We start from the raw sequence: 10,183 nt of genomic DNA, 5'->3' as shown, positions 1-10,183 counted from the left end.
CAAACAATGGAATGATGCAAGTAAAAGGAGGAGGGACTAGTGAAATTTCACCAACTATGAAATTATCAAACTGTCTCTATGTTCCATCATTATCACACAAACTGCTCTCCATTAGCCACATTACCAAAGAGTTGAATTGCACCGTACTAATGCACCCTAATTTCTGCCTTCTACAGGATATCAGGACGGGTGTGATTATTGGACGTGGTACTGAGCGCCAAGGGTTATACTATGTGGATGAAGTGGCTCAACAGGGTACTGTGATGTTGGCACATGGAACTGAAAACCGGGAAGCCTGGCTATGGCATAGACGTTTGGGACACCCATCCGTTGGTTTTTCACACCTCTTGTTTCCAAAACTCTTTCCTCCAAATGGGAAAATAGACTATGAAACCTGCTTTCGTGCTAAAAGCCATCGACAACCATTCAAACCTAGTAATACGAAAGTTGCTTCACCGTTTTCACTAATCCACTCTGATGTGTGGGGTCCTGCTCCTGTGATGGGGGGCAGGGTCTTCGGTACTTTATACTATTCGTGGATGATTGCACACGCATGACCATGGGTATATTTTTTAAAAAACAAAGCTGAAGTTTACGAGAAATTTGTCACGTTTCATGCTATGATCGAAACTCAATTCCAAACTCAAATTCAAATCCTTCGATCCGACAATGGGGGGGAATTTGTCAATACATCTAGGAATCAATTCTTTAAAACCAAAGGATTAATTCATCAAACTTCTTGTGCTCATACCCCCGAACAAAACGGTGTTTCCGAACGGAAAAATCGTATTATTCTTGAAATGACTCGTGCCCTTCTAATTGAATCTCAGGTCCCCAAATCTTTCTGGTCGGAGGCAGTTGTGTTGATACATATTTGTGGACGCGACTCGACTCAGTTCGACTTGGCTCGGTTCAACTCGGTTAGGTTCGGCTCAAGCCCGACGTCTCGACATTCCTCCGTCGTGCGTCCCAGAGTTCGACACGTGAAGCACGGAGAGCCGCAACCTATTCCCGTCGCCACATCATCATGACATCATCATGTCATAAAGTGGCTAGACTTTGACTAAAAACAAGTTCATGAAAATTCATGCAAGTTATTAAACTGAACGTGCATGTGTTGTTGTATATGGGCCAATCACAATGCAGAATGGACTTAAACAACATGGGCCAAAGCTGTTTGGCGAAACACATCTTGGGCCCAAGCCCAAGTTGGCGAAACAGATGGGGTCTTGACGAAACATGTGTGTTTCGTCAAGCTTGATCCAATTTCGTCGAACATGTCTTTGATTCGCCAACAATGTTCTGATTCGCCAAGCCAGATTCGCCAAAGATGTGATTCGTTGTGCTGTGACTATAAATACACTGTCTGTGGATAAGAAAAACATGAGAACACATTGTAGAACACAGAGAGCATATTTGTGAGAGCACACACACTGAGAGAGAGTTTGCAAAATAGATTTGTAAACATTGAGCTTGTAACCGAACCTTTCATTCGTATTAATACAAGTGGTGTTAATCGGTGAATATTGTGTGTGTTGTTTTGTGCGTGTTCTATCTCGGTTTGCCATTCCGGTTGGATTCCGCACAACCGGGTTGGTTAGTATACAAGGATTAGGCGACTAGATCCTCCTAGCCGGACCTACAAGTGGTATCAGAGCCTTGTCTCTTCTCCTTGTTAAAACCGGGTGTTCTTGTGTTTTTCGGGTTTGAAAATTTTATATTTTTCTGAAAAACATTGTTTAATCGGGTTTGAATCTTGTTTCTTTGCTGAAAATTCATATAAAAAAAACTTGTTGTTTATCATCTTTACATGTTAAAAATGGGTTTTTGGTGAAGTTTTAATCATTTACTCGTGTTCGGAAAGTGTGTCGGGTCACCGGAAAACTCATATAGTTTGCCGGAAATTCAAAGTGTTCTTGTGACATTCAAAGTGTTCATCAAGTTCTACACTTTTTGATCCTTGAAGATAAGGTTTGAAAGTTGTTTGTTGTTGGGAAGTGTTTATTTGATTAAAATATTTCAAACCTTACTTGGTTGGTGAAACTACATGCTTTAGCCGAAAGGAGGTGTCTGTGTCTGTCAGATGATAAGGTCAAACCAAAAAGTTCACCAACCCACTGTCAACTTTTAGACGAATCAGACATTTGACGAATCAAGTCTGATTCGCCAAAAGGAAGTCAACGAAACAGAAAAATCTTATTTCATTGACGAAACTGATTTTGGGCCACATATTCTAATTCGTGAAAGCCCAACTGTGAATTTTAGTTTCGTCAAAAGGTTCAAAGGGACATTTCTCTTGTTTGTTTCGTCAAGCATAAAGCAAGAAAAATAAATTTCAGTTTCGTCAAAACTGGAAACCCAAAAGGCCCACCTGTTTCGAAATATATTAAGCCCAAAACAAAAAAAAAAAAATTTTGTTTCTCCAAAAGGACAACAGTTTGTTTCGTAAACTATAAAAGGACCTAAATTTAAAATTCCATTTCCATTTCGCCAAGTTTGGGTTTTTAATATTTTGACGAATCTAAGTTCCTATTTCGTTAAAGTAATTCTGAAATTTTTGTTTCGTTGAGTGAGTGTTTAAAATCCATTTTGTCATTAAAAGTGTTTCGTCGAAACACTTTGTGGATTTACACAGTAGGTTTACAATTTGGATTTAACTGGTTGATTTGAGTGTGTTTCTCAGGTATTCAGTTATAAACATTAACCATGAATCCGAATTGGTGGAATCCGGCCCCAGACAGTGGTAAATATACAAGTTCAGGTTCCACTCCCTCATGGTGGGGTACACCGGCTCCAGACGATGGAAAATACACGAATACAAGTTTATCTCCATCATGGGCCGAATCTCCCACACCACCTCGAATTACTGCAGAAATGTGGGCATCAGTTACCAATCAAAGGCAAAGTGAACCGAAAATAACAACAGATTGGTTTGGCAATCCAATACAAGTTCCTGTAAAGCCGGCTCCGACCACAGACTTGTATGGAAATCCATTACCCCCAGTTGGTTTACAACACCATCGTTCTACTGTAGAACCATCATCTCTTGATCCAAAGAACAGTTGTCAGACAAAATCGGCGTTGTATGCTGAAATTGTCAAAGATGCAAGCAATGGTGAATCCTCGGGAAATGATAACAGTTCTGAACGTGATAGAAGTTCAGATGAAGATGTTTCAACTTCAGTTGAGGGTGATACAACTTCAAGTTCGAGCGAGGATGGATCTAAATGTGAATCATCAATGGAGGTTATTAATTCTGATGCAGAAAGGCCAACACCTGAGAGTGATTCCAGTCAGGTATGTGCCGATAAACCCACTGCTGTAGATTGTGATAATTGTGCTAGATTAAGGGTTAAGTGTGCTGATCTAGAAGCAAACATGTCTGAGTTGCAAGACAAACATGATGCTTTACAAGCTAGTTTGTTTGACTTGCAAGACAAACATGTTTCATTGAATGCCAAGTGGTGTGAATTGCAAAGTAAGCACGAGGCTTTGCAAGAAAAGTATGATGTGACATTTATTCACAACCAGAAGTTGACCGTGGATCTTTCAAAGTGCACTGAAGCCAACATGTTTTATGAGAACCATGAAAAAGAGTTTAAATCGGTAATTGAGAACCTGAAGAAAGATAAAACCGAATTAACAAAAATGGTTTCCAGAAAACAAACTGATATTAACTTGTATATATCTCGGCTTGAGATAATGCAAAAGGAGATGGCTTGTGTCAAAACTGAAAGTGATGCGATCCAGCTTAAGCTAGACAGTTATTTGAGCTCTAGCTATGTGTTGGATCACATCATTGACGTTCAGAAAGAAAAACGGGATGTCACATGCATAGGTTACAAAAAATGTCCACCACCTGTGAGACACAATTATGATGCATTGTCTGACGAGGAGGATAGAGTGTTCTTTGAACCATCTGTTCCTCTAGATGTAAAGGAGTTTGCTGCAGGACTCGGATACAAGAAAGAAGTATCCTCAGATTCAGATGTGTCAGCAGATACATGTGTGTCTTCTGCTGAACTGAATCAGGATCCTCCAGTCATTACTGAGGATGCTGATTCTTCTGATGATGAATCTGATGATGCTGTCCCAGCAAAGTCTGATGCGGAAGTCAAAGATGGGGACATACCTCTCGAGAATTACATTCTATGTGATCCTCCTGCAAAACCCGCTAAGACTGTTGCAATCGAGTCCTCGTCTGCAAAAGAGTCGGAGGGTGTGAACTTGCTGTACACTCTCGTTGGTGATGATAAAATCTACTCTGACAAAGATTTTCCTGTTAAAAATGTTAATCAATCTTTAATAAGTAAAGTCTTTGAAGATTCGACATGTAAGTTTTTGGGAAAGACAGGACCACGTGTTACAGTTACACAGTGTCCTCCTATTCCAAAGGCTGAAATTCGAAAACAATATGGCAATCAGAAATTACCAACAGAGAAGAGGCAGCCAAATCACACCAAACCTAAAGGAAAAGCACCGACTCAGGGTCAGAAGAAACAGATCCAAAAGAAAAACAAGAATGTGAACTTTGTGAAATCTAAGGGAACGGACAAAATCGAGACTTTTGAGAACAAATCTAACTTAGATTTTGTTAAACAAGAAACAGTGTTGAAAAGAAATGATCCAAACTGTTCAGAACCTAGTACCTCGGGATCACAAAGTTCATCATCGTCGGCAAGACGATCACATGATGCTTCGGGGATTGTTGAACGAAGATATTGTTTTGAATGCGGTACAATTGGACATATAATTCGAAATTGTCCATATCTTCATAAGTTGAAAGAAAAGGTTGATGATCCCCGTGAAAAAAATCATGCCGCCCAAGAGAATAGAAAAGGCAAACAGGGCGAAAACAAGAAAAAGGATCGGAAGATAAACTTCGTGAAATCAAGAGGAACTGATAAAATTGATACTTTCAAAAGCAAATCCAATAAGGATTTTGTTAAACAAAGTAAAATTTTGAAAAGAAACAGTCAAAACAACTATACACAACACACAAACGGTTGTGATGTAGGACCAAGTACCTCAAGATCACGAAGTTCATCATCCAGCTATTACAATTATGATACTCCGAGGTTTGTTGAGCGGAGATCATGCTTTGAATGCTGTGAGTATGGACACATCATTAAGAATTGTCCATATCTCACCAAGAGAAAGTCAAAAATTGATGCCCCCCATGGTAACAATTACCATAAAAGATCTGTTTCACCAAAACAGGACCCTCGTCTTGTTAAACAACGAGAAAAGAAACAGAAAAAGAAACAAAGAAAAGAAGTTGAAAAGGCTTTGAAACCGGAGGTTATCCAAACAAAATCTATTAAATCAGATGTTAAACATGAAAAACAGAAAGAGATTTGGATACCAAAACCGGTAACTGTTTCAGGGGGAGCTGCATCAATTCCGAATCATCGGGAAATGGATGTTACAATTCTCGATGATGACGGACGACCCAAGTCTGTGAAGGCTTGGGTCCCCCTCTCCAACTAATCTCTGAATGAGTGTGCAGGATGTTCCAGGAGGAACTATTGATAGTCTTAGGATTGTTGATAGTGGAGCGTCCATGCACAAGATTGGCGACATAAGGCTCCGAAATATTGTTATATCTAGGAGAATGTTGTTGCCATTGATGGAGAGAGAAAGGAAGGAGAAGGAAAAGAAGACAAAAAATGTCTGATGAAAGAATGTGGCTGAATGAAGTTGCAAAATTCGACCAAATGAAGGACGTGACAAAATTTGGTTGTTATGGTTCTTGATCGGGTACTCAGGAAAGATTCGAATAAAATGTACGCACTAGAAGCACGTCTGAAGTTCACAATCAGCAAGATAAACGTGCAGTGTACATTTCTTCGCGGTGTGATTGAAGAAAATGTGTTTGTTGAACGAACTACACCGGATGTGCAAATGTCTTGGCGTGAATTGAACAACCACACACTACTTCTCAAGAGAAAGACAAAGACCTTTCGCTGGTGCAATGTGGAAGACCAGCTGGAACCAAAGGTTTTTGATCGTGTTGCTGTGAAGAGATTTTTCAGTAGCTACAAAATCGACTTTTTAAGTCCACACCCAGTGGATATCCAGTTTGGGAGAGTACTCAAATTCCTTGCAATGCTCGAAACAATTGCAGGATACGGTTTTTAAAATTTCTAATCTCTCCTATACTTGTTGATTTTTAAGCTGCTTTATGAATTATTATCATCTCATACAGCACTCTTTGACTTGACACATTGATCTCGAATATCACCTCACACGTGATTGTTTCTCTATGAAACTTGTCAATGTTGTCATGGTCCGCACCGCTTACCGACATGCCAACTGATTTTTCCAAAACTCTATAAAATCATTTCTGATTAAAATTAATTTTGGTAAACGGCATTGAGGTAAAATACGAGTAAAACCAACATCGGAAAATCATTTTTGTAAATATCTTTGTGTTTTAAATTTGTCTTAGTTTATTGATTTTAGGGGGAGTAAATCCAAAAATATGAAAATCCAAAAACATCGAAAAATTTCAAAAACACAAAAACAATAGAAAATCAAAAATGAGTTTCCTGGCGAGAAAAAGTGAAATTGATAGTACATCAGTGGTCTATCCAAGCCTCTTTAAACCTTAAATGTAAAACGATAAGCAGCTCTATATAAGATGTATCGGTAGGCTCACAATCATTTTAAAGTGTGCAGGGTGATATAAATCTAAACCGACTGAAGACCAGGTGGGAACCATTCATTGGCATATGGTCTTAGTACCGAAATTTCGTTTGATAGATTGCCGAGGTTCTGAGATATTCGGTCTTTATGCTGCTTATCATCTGGGTATCATGGTTGCTTCTATAAATAGACTAAGTCTAAGATCTTCCGTGATACTATACATACGTGTACATACTGCATTCGACCTCAATAAGTGATCAACAATCACATGTCCAAACAAATAAGTGATAATATATCACATTTATCCGGGAGTCAAGTTCGTCTCTCTGCTGTACGAAAGTACTGACCTGTTCACGGACTTGCTCCTGTGCCCTCATGCATATGAAAATCAAGTTCCTCATCAATAAGTGATTCTATCACATAGGGCTTGTTTTCAAATCAAAATAAGTGAGAATCTCACATCATATACGGTCAAACAGATGATAATCGGTATACTCACCGGTAAGATGAATCCTCGTGCATACCTTGATACGGGAATGTGTCGTGATGTGGATGAACACCGGTCGGTAAGTATAAATCATACCTTAACGTATCCCCTCGCCATGATTACATCTGATAAGTTGAGTTTAAGTGGACAACAATACCGATAATTGTTATAGGATGCTTATCTTAATGTTAACTAATTGAACAACAAGAGCGTTTTGGCATGACCGTACACTGATATGATTCTCTTACCCTCGAAACTCACAAAAAGAATGTCTGTATATATTTATTTACTGCTTTCAGTCTTTACATTTGAAATATTCAAAAATACCAAAAAGATTTTAGGTGTGTTTTAATATAAACTTTATAAAAGCCAAAAAGATTTTATTTCTATTTTATTTTCGATCGTACGATGTTGGTACTCGAGTCTTCGTTGCCTGAAACCTGAACGAAAACCGAATTAACTAAATCTTCATAAACGGTCGAAATTTGCAAGTTTTGAAAGTTAGAAACTGAAACTGATAAATTTTATTAAACTTTCAAACTGTCGGACGGTGTTTGATTGGAACATGGTCATTCGTGTGTCATTTGTTTATGCTAACTATATTCCAAGCAGTTGTTCTCATTACGCGTTTAGATTTCTTGCATGTGCAGATTCTAAAGGCTAGGAGAACATGATCGATGACAAGCTTTGGAATGAAGACACGACGAGAAGGCGCTCAAAAGATGAAGATGATCGAGTTGCCGCTGGCCATCATCAACACCACAAGGATCTCACTTCATAAAGATCAAGTCATTCACGAGCATAACTCAAGGGGAGCTTATGTTAAGGGGGAGTTTGTCAACACACTTCCTACATGATACGGGTAGGTTGTTGATACACTTTCTGCTTTCAAGACGTGAAGACTTTCAAGATCCTCCGACATAGAAGACATCAAAGGCGAGTCTCGCGAGTAGCGTCCAAGGGGGAGTTTGTTGATACATATTTGTGGACGCGACTCGACTCAGTTCGACTTGGCTCGGTTCAACTCGGTTAGGTTCGGCTCAAGCCCGACGTCTCGACATTCCTCCGTCGTGCGTCCCAGAGTTCGACACGTGAAGCACGGAGAGCCGCAACCTATTCCCGTCGCCACATCATCATGGCATCATCATGATGATGTCATGATGATGTCATAAAGTGGCTAGACTTTGACTAAAAACAAGTTCATGAAAATTCATGCAAGTTATTAAACTGAACGTGCATGTGTTGTTGTATATGGGCCAATCACAATGCAGAATGGACTTAAACAACATGGGCCAAAGCTGTTTGGCGAAACACATCTTGGGCCCAAGCCCAAGTTGGCGAAACAGATGGGGTCTTGACGAAACATGTGTGTTTCGTCAAGCTTGATCCAATTTCATCGAACATGTCTTTGATTCGCCAACAATGTTCTGATTCGCCAAGCCAGATTCGCCAAAGATGTGATTCGTTGTGCTGTGACTATAAATACACTGTCTGTGGATAAGAAAAACATGAGAACACATTGTAGAACACAGAGAGCATATTTGTGAGAGCACACACACTGAGAGAGAGTTTGCAAAATAGATTTGTAAACATTGAGCTTGTAACCGAACCTTTCATTCGTATTAATACAAGTGGTGTTAATCGGTGAATATTGTGTGTGTTGTTTTGTGCGTGTTCAATCTCGGTTTGCCATTCCGGTTGGATTCCGCACAACCGGGTTGGTTAGTATACAAGGATTAGGCGACTAGATCCTCCTAGCCGGACCTACAAGTTGCAACCTCCGTGTATCTCCTAAATCGGCTCCCAACCAAAGCTCTTAAGTTTAAGACTCATTTAGATTGTCTGTCTAAGTCCGCCAGTATTCCCCACCCTCTTACACTTGAACCTCGAATCTTTGGGTGTACAGCATTCGTCCACATACCCAAAACCAACCGAAACAAGCTTAGCCCATGTGCCGAGAAATGTGTATTTGTCGGCTATGGGATTGATCAAATAGGGTACCGATGCTATAATCCAACAACTCGTCAAATGTTCACCACAATGAATGTTGACTTTCTTGAAACAAAATACTTTTATACTACCCAACTCAGTGGTTAGGGGGAGAATGACAGTATAGACACTCTGAGTTGGTTAACCCAATTTCCCTCATCTGAAGGAGTAACAACAGAAAACCATCATAGTGCTTCGAGTCCTTCAAACACAACCGTACAATCGGAGGAGCGTAGTACCACTGAAGATAGTCCATCCAACATGATACCTGAGGTAAGAAATAATGAGAACTCTGAGTTTACTATGTCTTGTGACTTTGAGACAACAGGGGAACATACAGAACCCACAACAACCGAACCTACAGAACATGTTGAACCAGATGTTGAACATGTTGAACCATATGTTGAACATGTTGAAGCAGTTGTTGAAGATGTTGAACCAGTTACTGAACATGTTGGACTAGGTGCAGCAGAGACAACAGGGTGATATTCTCTTCCCCCAAGAGAAAATAGAGGAGTTCCTCCTAAGAGATACTCTCCAGAAAAGGTGACTCCAAGGTCTAGGTATCCTGTGGCGAACATTGCCACTGGAAATTTGTCTAAGGAAGCTAAAGCATATACCGCTGCCTTGTGCTCTGAACAAATGCCATCTACAACACAGGAAGCATTGAGTTCTGAAGAATGGAAAAAGGCTATGGAAACCGAAATGGAAGCACTCAAGAAGAATAACACGTGGGAGAAATGCACCCTCCCACCAGGAAAGAAACCAGTGGGATGTTGGTGGGTGTTTTCAGTCAAACACAGACCTGATGGAACAATTGAACGATACAAAGCTCAGCTGGTTGCAAAAGGTTACACTCAGACATGGAATCGATTACTCTGAAACCTTCTCCCCAGTAGCCAAAACTGATACAATCAGAGTCTTGTTTTCTATAGCTGCCAATAAAGGTTGACCTCTTCATCAATTTGATGTAAAAAATGCCTTTCTTCATGGGGAACTAAACGAGGAGGTCTATATGGACGCTCCACCAGGATTCAATGAGAATTTCAAGGCTGGAGA

The sequence above is a fragment of the Helianthus annuus genome, chromosome 4 (assembly GCF_002127325.2).
Source record: "Helianthus annuus cultivar XRQ/B chromosome 4, HanXRQr2.0-SUNRISE, whole genome shotgun sequence".
Classification (NCBI taxonomy): domain Eukaryota; kingdom Viridiplantae; phylum Streptophyta; class Magnoliopsida; order Asterales; family Asteraceae; genus Helianthus; species Helianthus annuus.
This window is presented reverse-complemented; position numbering follows the sequence as displayed.